This window comes from Bos grunniens, chromosome 13, assembly GCF_055505025.1.
Source record: "Bos grunniens cultivar Pamir isolate PY7600 chromosome 13, Bosgru_T2T1.0, whole genome shotgun sequence".
NCBI classification, from domain to species: Eukaryota; Metazoa; Chordata; class Mammalia; order Artiodactyla; family Bovidae; genus Bos; species Bos grunniens.
The window spans coordinates 65,160,453-65,171,871 of NC_141177.1; positions in this window are offsets into that span (position 1 = coordinate 65,160,453).

The window sequence follows — 11,419 nt, forward strand, 5'->3', positions numbered from 1 at the left end:
TCCTTCCGATGTAGATGTTGAAGGTTTGATCCCTAGTTGAGGAACTAAGATCCCACATGCCTCAGGGCAACTAAGCCCGTGCACCACAGTTACTGAAGCCTGGGTGCGTAGAGCCTGTGCTCTGCAACAGGAGTAGCCACTGCAACGAGAAGCCCACACACCACAACTAGAGAATAGCCCCCATTCACCACAACTAGAGAAAGACCTCGAACACCAGCGAAGACCCAGCACAGCCAAAAATAATAAATAGGTTTTTTTTTAGAGTAGCAACGTGTGTTTCAAATTATAGTTACATGTGTCCAGATTACATAAACATGTCATAAATGTTAACTCCGTTTCTAACCTAAGCCCTGGCTCTGCGTCCGGCAGCCAGCTCCTCTCCTTGGTACTGTTTGTGCAAGCCTTGGCTAACCTGGACAACAGAACTAAGATCCATTTGGCACCCCAACAGTAGATCAATCTAGCAATGGACTTAGTACACGAATAAGTTGAATCCAGGAACTTTCCTGGCTGTCCTGTGATTAGGACCCCACGCTTCAAATGCAGGGGCCTGGGTTTGATTCCTAGTCAGGGAACTAGATACCACATGCCGAAATGAAGACTTGGCACAGCCAAATACATAAATAAATAAATATTTAAAAAATAAAGAATGATTCTGAAGATTTGGCCTCAGCAAGTAAAAATGTGCAGTTGCCATCCATTTAGGCTAGAAATTGTTTATGCAGCATTGTCTATATATTGTAATAAAGTATGCAATCCTCCTAAAAAGACACTTAGACACTGAATCTGCCTGAATCATCATGAAATAGAATGTAAAGCATGATCCAATGTCACTGACGTGTAGCAAACTGCCAGAACTTAAGTAGAAAAGTTGAAATCTGGAGACCATACCTGACTCTTTAAAGTGTATACTAAGGACATGTGGTACATGGTTTTTCTGTGAGGTAAATTTCCAGAAACTTCCTTGCACCCAAATCTAATCATAGAACCTAGCAAATGAATGGGAAATAAAACATTAAGAACATTCTCTGAGGGTTTAAAGTACGTATAAACAGTGTTAACTATCTGCATCTTTTAATCTGATTTTTATCATGTATCTCATTTCCCAAGTGAAAATAGACATTTGCTTTTTATGGCAACTGCAGAAAATAAATTAGATCCCAGATTATCCTTTTCCTAATTGTCTGTGTCGATGTGAATACAGAAGGACAGTCATTTTCTATCATGTATATTATACCCTGGGGAATGGTATAATTCTTTTTTCACTTAGATCTAACTATCCATGGTAAAAACCCTAAAATAAGTTAAATAGCATATAGCCAGATATGGGCAATTTAAAAATGAAGTAAAGATTCTTCTGAAATGTATTTTTCTACCCTAAAGTTTTTTTTTAATTTTATTTTTTCAGAGTGAAATATAAAATAATACATCAGTCCCTGGATTGATAAAGTGAACCCGAACATATTTTTGCAGCTTTAGTTATGACTTCCTAAAATACAGATAAGCTGTGCCAAATTCCAGGAGTGTGTGGGTCTATGTGTTGGATATCTGCAGCTAATACGATTGCCAAAATTATTGATTTGCCACAGTCTCACATATAGATTGAAAAACTGTATTCAGTTCAGCTGTACATTGTGTGTGTGAATATCATTCACGACACAAATCAACTGTTGGTATGACGTGCATTTTTATGTCCTTAACGTTAGTTTATTCTTTAAACACCCAGTGTACCTGTTGGATGAGATTTCTGGAGACAGATACCCGAATCTCACTAATTGCACCCCCATTAACTCTTTCTGGATGGTCTCATTGGCCTTTTGAGTCATTTCTCTACCTTTTGCCATTTTCTCAATGAGCTGTCCCTCTCCCGTGAGGGACCCTGAGCCGTCCTGCCCAAAAGACGTCAAAACCTCAAGCAGACCGCATGTGAGCCCTTCTGGGTGGAGTGGATGGATGGGCCAGCCCTGAGCAGGGTACGATTTCTTGATTCAGCAGAAGGCCTCCTGAACCTCTTCAGACTGTGTTTCCATGAGACATATGTTTTTGTCTCGTATTTCTTTTCTTCTTAGATTTTTTTTTGAATGTGTGCCATTTTTAAAGTCTTCATTGAATTTGTTACCCGATTGCTTCCGTTGTATGTTTTGGTTTCTCGGCCCTGAGGCATGTGGGATCTTAGCTCCCTGATCAGGATCAAAACCAAACCCTCTGGATTGGAAGGTGAAATCTCAACCACTGGACCGCCAGGAAAGTTCCCATATTTATTTTCTTTAAAACCAAGTTTGTTCTCCATTCTTCAATTTCCATGGTGCTGCTTTAAATTAAACATCAGCCTGTTAGGATGCAGGCAGGCCCACATAAGGAGACCCTTGTCTTTCAAACACAGCTCAGTTCTAGGAATTCAACTGAGAGGCAGCTCCCCAGGCTGGCAGGGGTGTGAGCTCCGGAAGAAATGGTCCCAGATTTCAGTCTGGGCCTTGCTGCTCACAGGGTCATTGCTAACTTGGCCAGCTGCTCAGGGTGCTTCCCCAGAACTCCCAGCCAAGTGCAGCACGGTGGGAGAGCCAACCTGGAACTGCCTTCTCTTCCCCTTCTCTGGCCATGACCTGAAGCCCTGCATCGATCACCCTTTCTGCCTGGCCCAAACAACGTCACTGCTGCCCAGGCCTGGGCCACCAGCTTCTTTTCAAACAGCACCTCCACCAGCTATTGACAGACTGGAACTTCAGAGATGAGCTACGTAGCTTCATGCCAGAGGAAGGGCCCGTCTCCGTATCTACCTCAAGCGCAACGTGGAGGCTAGAACAGTCATCTTTTGTCTTAATTCACAGGTTTAGTCACTAACCCAGGAAAGTGCTCTCAAAGCCGCAGAGCGTTACTCAAATACCAAGTGGTGTTTTGATTGCCGCGGCCGGCCTGCTAGAATCTGGCTGCTGTTGGATTTCACAATCTCCTTCCCTCTGAAAGTGTGCGCTTGTAAAGACTGCAAGGTGTGAGCTTATTTGAAAGTGCAGGGACTTAAAATCGTTTTAGTTTTAGAATTTCGCAATCGCCCGTGGAATAAAGACACCTGGGGGTGTCCTAAAACCCGGCGCTGGTATTCATTGACTTTAACCACTTGGAAAGTCGTATAAACAGGGTTGGGTGCTCAGGCAGACTTGAAAATCGAGTTTGCGTTTTTTCCACTGCTCTCTGTCAGCTGGCCACTGTTGTCACTCCTGTGTTGTTTTCTGCTTTGGGGGCTGGGAGGGTAGGGGTGAGTAGGAAGAAACAAGGAGAGGATGCAGGGAGTTTGATACATACAACTCTCCGCTTTCGTCAGGGTCTCTGGGCAGCTTCCCAAGGAGGACCCTGCTGACTCCTTTCTTTGAGCACTCAGAGGCACCCATGGGCACAATGATTATTTTTCTAAATGCTCAGAACTGTAGCTGCCCAGCTCCCCAGGGCAAAGCCTGACCCCACAGCCCTGCCACGGTATGTGCGAGATGCAGGGAACGAGGCTCATGTCTGCCCACTCCCAGGTCTCCCATTAGTATGCTTCTTCCCAGCTCTCTCTCTTTTGAAAAACACACCTCTTTTTAGAGTTCATGTGTGGGTACCCCCCAGGCACTCCTTGATCAGGCCTCCTCCTCCCTGTGTGTTTTCCTCTCGTTGGCCTTGTCCTCTCCCCAGGGCAGCATATCAGGGGCTCGCTGGCTTCATTCCCTGGATGACTAATCCTGGTGGGCGGTGCCTTGGAGCTGGCATCATATGTGCCAGCGAGTCCAGGCCTGCAACGGGGCTCCCAAGGTCTGTTCTGCATCTGCATCCTGCATGGGGACTTGTTCTGCAGTGGGTCCCCCTAGGGTGGGCAAAGGTCCTCCTCCTGTCTTCCTGGCAGCTTTTTTCTTCCTTCAGAACAGTGTCTTCACCACAAAAGCAGTTTTCTCTAATGTCCCCTCTCTCTCAGGAAGTTCATTTCAATAGATACAATACAATGTACATCAGTGACAAACTTGCCAATAAGTCTTATTATGAATAAAGAGTAACAGTGGGGACTTCAATGGCAGTCCAGTGGTTACGATTTTGCCTTCCAATGCAGGGAGTGCAGGTTCAATCCCTGTTCGGGGAGATAAGATCCCATGTGCCTCACAGCCAAAAACTCAAAACATAAAACAGAAGCAGTATTGTAACAAACTCAATAAAGACTTTAAAAATGGTCCACAATTAAAAAAAAAAAACACAAAGAGTAAGTGTGGGTAGTGATGGGTGTTAAGGAAACATCACCATGATCATTCCTCATATACGTATCTATACAAATATCAAGTCTTTATGCTGTACACCTAAAACTAAGATGGCGTCATATGTTCATTATCTCTCAGTGAAGCTCAGGGGTAAACACCATGATGACATGTGAAACTCTTTGGAAAGTCCTCCCCTGTGCTGCAGATTTCATAAACATGTCCTGCAACTCCCCTCTATGTTCCACGATCTGAGCTCCACCTGGCGAGATGTGGGCAGAGACCTCAGGCTGTAGGTGGCTGGTCACCTCCGGTGGTCCAACCTCCACGTTGCCCATCTCTTCCAGCTTTCTGTGGCAAGAGGCCTTCCTCCTCACCCCACTCAGACCTCAGCACCTCAGGCCTCGCTCATCACAGATTGAGGTCCCCACACCATCTCAACAGGCCCAGGCTTTGGGACCAAGCTGCTTGTATTTTTAACTCCAGCTGCTATAAATATACACCTTGGTGGATCCACTTGCTCCCTCCTTCACAGACACCTGTCCTGTCATGCCTCAATCAGCCATCTGCCCTGACACAGTGTGGTTTAAGATGACTGCTTTAGGATAATCAGTTCTCAAATGTCAATCTTGAGGGGCCTGGGGAAGGAGGAGGGTCAGGAGCCTGGAATAAAACTGAAGAGAAGGCATTGGCTTTGCAAACGCTTTTCCTTCCTACGTAAGGACTAGACTCATGAATGCAGTTGCTCTTGAATGCAGCCAGCAAGAGGGCTACACCCATCCTTCAAGAGGAAGTGAGCTAAAAACCCATCTTCAAATAACCTTCTGCCGACCACGTGAAAATGCCAACTCATCCTATTAAGAGTGCTTGATGAGCCTAGAAGCTGGCTCTACTTCCAGCTCATAAAGCCCTTTTCTTTTTTTATTCCTTTTATTTTCATCAAAGTAACACGTACGCTTGGCTTCAAAAAATAAAATCCATTTGAACAGTTCCACATCATGAAAACCTGCCTTCCCAGCAGTGTTTAAGCCTTGATGCTTCTCAGCATGGCTCTGGACTGTGGGAGGTGGGTTCTGCCCATCCCTTGACCTCCCACACCTTTGACCTGGAGCCTGGCAGGGGGACCTGCATTTTGTGGCCCAGGTTGTAGCAAGGAGGCTGTGGCTGACAGCAGGGCAGTGGGTGTCCAGGCAGTGGCCATTTCTGCAGCCCAGCATGGGACCCACCATACAAACCCAGCCTCTTCACATCTCCCTGAGATTCTTGGAGCTCCAGCTAGTCCTTAAACTCCTGTCTTCTTAAGAAAAAAGCTAGAGTAGATTGTTGTCTCAACTAAGAACCCTGACAGTCAAGGATTATGGGTTTATAATGAAAAACAGCAGCCCCACCCTAAGCCCCACTCCGAGTGGGAATACAGAAAACGTTTTAGCTTCTGGTACATATTAACTTCAGCTCCAATGTTTTCACACAACTACCTACTTCTATTTTCCCTCTTTCATTCTCCAAATATATTTATATGTTAACGATCCATTTTATAGTAATTATGTAAATATTTACTGTTGAGTTAAGCAGTAGGTTTCCCTTCTCATGAGAGTTTTATGTCTTAACTGTTTTCCAGTTTAACTTTTCTAAGCAAAATAAAAAGATCTATTGCTCTTTTTCCCAAATATTTTAAAAGATCCAGGATAAGAATATTTACACATCTTGCTCAAGATGCCCCAGAGAACAAAGGCTAAAAGTTGCAATGAGAACACAGTTTGTGTTCTGAAGGGGCTTGCCATTCTCGGGTACCCAGATTTATGAAAGACACCCGGAAAAGCCATAAGGTCAGCAGTAATACACAGGAGACGAAATCCAGAGCTGAGTTCTATTTCAGCAAGATGATGGTGGCCAGGGCAACACCACAGACTCTCCACATCTATTGATTTACAGCTATTCGCAAAAGATTATAAAAGTCAATGACGTGGCATAACGCAGTTTTGCCGAGCCTCATTTCTTTCATTTTCTCTTAGGCTTCAAATATTTATTTGTATGGATTAATTGATTGATTTTAATATTGCATTGCTTCTTAAGAATTATCAAGGTAATAAATGGCTCTGGATCAAAGTTGACTGGCTTCCCAGGTGGCCCTAGTGGTAAAGAACCCCACCTGCCAATGTGGGAGACATAAGCAATTCAGATTCAATCCCTGGGGCAGGAAGGTCCCCTGGAGGAGGACATAGCAACCTACTCCAGTATTCTTGCCTGGAGAAGCCCATGGACAGAGAAGCCTGGTGTCCACAGGGTCGTAAAGAGTCAGACATGACTTAGCAATTGAACAACGTTAAAAAAAATTAAGAAAGTAATGGTTCTCAACCAGGAAAATCAAAACTGGGGGTAAACTAAGGGGTGGATTTTAGCTACGGTGTTGCCTTAGAACAAGGACGTGGACCTTGCTCTGCTCTATAAACAGAAAAATAAACGAGGACACTATCTGTGGAACTCTGCTCAGCAGAGGCTCTCAGGGGAGCAGAATCGAGCAGGTGAGAAATATTCCTGAAAATCCAAGCTCTGATTGGCCTTGCAGAGAGGACAGTCCTGGAAACCACGAGAAACCAGATGGAAAGAGGTGTAACCAGCAGTCACAGCAAACACTTTCTTAGCCAAAACATGGACAGATGATAGAAATCTCCAATGCATCCCTTGAAGATCCTTTTCTGGTACCCGAGGAAATTGCCATAGAAGGAGGGGGACTTTCGAGGCTGGACTCAGGGTGGTGCAGAGAGGGCATTGCTCTGAGTGTTAGCATCACTGCTAGGGCAGCACGGGGAGGGTCTGAGGTCCACTCTTCATGAGGAGCACCCACCAGGTGCCCAGGGGCTGAGTTCCCTTCATCCTGTCCCAGAAGGAGGTGTCCGCTCTTATCTCCGACCTCAAGTGCCCCGAGCCCGTGCCCCTCACCTTTCCCATGTATATGCTCAGAAAAGAATATGATGAATTCATTTACACTCGTGAGGGCTACGGAGGATTCATCCGTGCCCTTCATAGGCAAGGTTGCCAGAGAGAATACAGGACACTCGGTTAAATCTGAATTTCAAATCAACAATGAATAATTTTTAGTTTAAGTATGAGAATATTACATGGGACATCCTAAGACTACAGTGATGAATAATCTTTAATGTATACGTGCCCCAGTTATTGCACGGGACATACTTAAAAAAAAAAAAAGGTTGTTTATCTGAAATGATGATTTAACCAGTGCCCTGTATTTTTATCTGCCAAATCTGGCAGCTCTATCCCAGTCAACAAAGAAAGTACTTCTCATCAACACTCAATAAATATCCACGTACAGGAGAAAGAAATCCACGGGGCTGCAGAGAAAAGCAGGAATATCTAAACAGGCAGGAACATGGCAAATTAAGCTCCTCTTCCTGCCTCAAACAGCTTGAAGGTCATGGTGATGACAGCCCTTGAGAAACTCAACCCAAACACTCCTTTTTTTCCAGACCAAATCCTAGTAAGTTGCAGGAAATCTCGGCTTCTTTTACGGTTCTACCCAAAGACACCATCTTGAATGTAGCTGGCCACGCCAGGGACGTGGTTTGGGATGCGGCCCAGTGCAGTTTTTCCCAGAGCTATTATAAGGAAGTAGTCATGAAACAAAACCAATCTGTGTGGTTGAAAACTGCAGTGCTGACCCAAAATATTTCTAATGTGTGGAACTAGCTGGCAAGCTGAGAGCCTGAGAAAACACAAAGAGCTGTCTGGCCGCTCCGAGATGCCCAGCGCCTCCAAGGGTGGCTTTTGCTCCACGCTATTAGCTGTGTTCCAACAGGCAGGGAGCCAAGGCGGGCAACTCCGGGGGAGATGTATTGGCAGACACAATTCGGCCTTGACAGCTTCATTTGGAGGACAAGGAAGAGCGAGAGGGAGGGAGCACTAGGGGAGCAGAGGCCCCGGCCTGCCTCCAGGGGGCGCCCCAGAGCCCGCCGCCCCATCACCCTGTGACCCGGGATATGCTTCCTCCATTTCACAGACGGGCAATGGGAGGTTCCCTCGGTCATCTGAGGGTCGAAAGTCAAACTCAGCTCTTTGCAATCACACTTTATCTTTTGCCCATGGTTCAAAATCCAAAATGTAGTTTCTCATTGTTGTTTCTGTCACTAAGTCATGTCCGACCCTTTGCGACCCCGTGGACTATATAGTCCATGGAATTCTCCAGGCCAGAATACTGGAGAAGCCTTTTTTTTTCAGGAGATCTTCCCAACCTAGGGATTGAACCCAGGTCTCCTGCATTGCAGGCGGATTCTTCACCAGCTGAACCACAAGCAAAGCCCAAGAATACCAGAGTGGGTAGCCTATCCCTCCCCCAGCGGATCTTCCCGACCCAGTAATCAAACTGGGGTCTCCTGCGTTGCAGGCAGATTCTTTACCAACTGAGCTATCAGGGAAGCCCTGAAGGCATTTCCTTCTCCAGGGGATCTTTCCAACCTAGCGATTGAACCTGCATTTCCTGTATTAGCAGGCAGATTCCCTACCACTGAGCCATCTGGGAAGCTCCAAAACATACTTAGGGACTTGGTGAAAAGCCTGCCTCTCTAGGCCCTGGCCTCCTAGCTCCCCTCCAAGGAAGTGATTGACATTGCCCATATATGTGTCCTTCAAGAGAAATTTTATAAATATATGTTTTTTTCTGATTTTCTTTTTCTAGACAGATAACCATTTAATATACATACTATTCTGCCTGAAACTAAGCTTTTTCAGTCTTTCTAACAAAAAGGAGAAAAGAAAAAAAGAGTATTTTCCCATTACAAAATATAGTCAATTTAAGAAATTAGAGAAAATGGAACCAATACACTATCATCCCCTGCCCCACTGCCCAGAGGCCACCGCTGTTAACCATTTGGCTTTTCACTCCAGAATTTTCACAGAGATGTTATCTGGAAATGACTTTGTGTGTTCTCTTCCTACAGCGCCATAGTCATCACTGTAGACAGAGAGGCAAAGAAAAGCAGAAAAGATGAAGAAACAGGAGCAAATAATTTGTCCAGAGGGCATGGAGTGTGTGGGCAGGAGAGGTCAGTCCGTCTAGGGAGGAAGTGAACACTTCTTCACACATTTGAGAACACTTTTTTTTTTTGAGCCCCAAGCACCTGCTCTGTGGGAATGCAGATCCGATCATAAATCAGAGAGCAGGGGAAAATAATAAATCAACACCCATTTCAACACTGTGTGATAAGTGTTAAAACAACAGGAAGCCTGGGGAGGTGGGAGGCAGGGCCAGGTCCCTGGGGGGGAATGGCACCGGAGCGGAACTTTGACCCCATCAAGCCAGTTGATGAGTGGAGGGGGCATCCCCATGGAGAAAGGGAATGCAGAATTACAAACTGTTTAGTAAGGTGGCAGGAATGGCAAGAGACAGGAAAGGACAGGTGTGTAATATGTAAGGAATGTTGGCTTTATCCTGAGAATAATGTGAAGCCTCTGCAAGTCACAAGGCCAGAAAATGGACACGATTGCATCTGCACTTTGACAACAACCCAGTGTAGCTCCTGGGGGAGGAGTACATTAGGAGTGGACATGCCAGAGGGGCATCTGGAGACTGGAGGACTAGTTAGGGCAGTGCCGTGTCCATCCAGATGAGAGAAAGTGGCGGCTGAATGGAGGTGTGGTGACCTAACGGATGGAGAGACTTGCTCGGTTCTTAAAGCAGTTGAGGATGTAGACTTGGTGACTAGGGAAAAGAATGCCTTCCAGATTGAGTCTTCGGCATTTCTTGACTCAAAATTCTTCTCTGGTTCCTCTTTTTCTATAAAAGTTTAAGCTTCTGAACTTGACCTGAAGACCATCAATGACATAATTTCAACCGTCCTTTGATAATATCCTATCTCTATCTCCCTCTTTCTCGCTCAACTTGTACTTGAGCCATAGCGGAAAGCTAGTGACTCTCCAAGCACACTCTCCTGTCCAATGTCCTCTTTCACCCTTCTGGACTTTCTGAAGCTTTCAAGCCCAGCTCAGTGCCACCTCCTCCAAGAAGCCTTCCTAGACCTGCCCCACCCCTTTCCCTCTACTCATGTGGAACTAGTCTCTCCCTCTTGGCTCCAGTAGCACTTTGTTTCTTCATCAGCTGAAATATTCACCACATCACATATTTTGATCACCTGTGGAAGTGTCTTATTTTCACTACAAATTTAAAGGTTTCTTGAAGGCAGAGACTAAAACTCTCCTGGAATCTCAAGGAATGTTTGTTGAGTTGAAATGAGCACTCGCTGGGGAAACCAGAGCCAAGAAGGTTTGTGAAATAAAGGAAAATCAGGTAGGCATGGGGGTTCAGTAGGGTGTGTGCGTGCTAAAGCACTTCAGTTGTGTCCATCTCTTTGTGACCCTATGGACTGTAATCCACCAGGCTCCTCTGTCCATGAAATTCTCCAGGCAAGAATACTGGGGTGGGTCACCATGCCCTCCTCCAGGGGATCTTCCTGACCCCAGAATCAAACCCTCATCTCTTACGTCTCCTGCATTGGCAGGTGGGTTCTTTACCACTAGCGCCACTTGGGAAGCCCTCAGTGGGGTCAGTTCAGTTGTTCAGTTGTGTCCTACTCTTTGCGACCCCATGGACTGCAACACGCCAGCCTTCCCTGTCCATTACCAACTCCCAAAGCTTGCTTAAACTCATGTCTATCGAGTCAGTGATGCCATCCAACCATCTCATTCTCTGTTGTTCCCTTCTTCTACCTTCAATCTGTCCCAGCATCAGGGTCTTTTCCAATGAGTCAGCTCTTCGCATCAGGTGGCCAAAGTATTGGAGCTTCAGCTTCATCATCAGTCCTTCCAATGTATATTCAGGATTGATTTCCTTTAGGATTGACTGGTTTGATCTCTTTGCAGTCCAAGGGACTCTCAAGAGTCTTCTCCAACACACAGTTCAAAAGCAATTCTTCAGCACTCAGCCTTCTTTATGGTCTAACTCTCACGGGGTAAAAGGGTCAAATAGGGTCAAACCTGTGAGAAGACCCTGAGGGCAGGAATAGTTCCTATTAAGGCCCTGCCGGCTCTGAAGAAAGAGCAGGATTTTGATCTGAATCAGCCCAGAGATGAAAAGGGAGGCACAGTAAGGAGGCAACAGCCACAGTCAATAAAGAGATGACAGCTGAGAGGCCGTGAGAGGAGAAGCAGGAGAAAGAGAGAGACCTTGGGATGAGTGCAGCCTCTTCTGAACC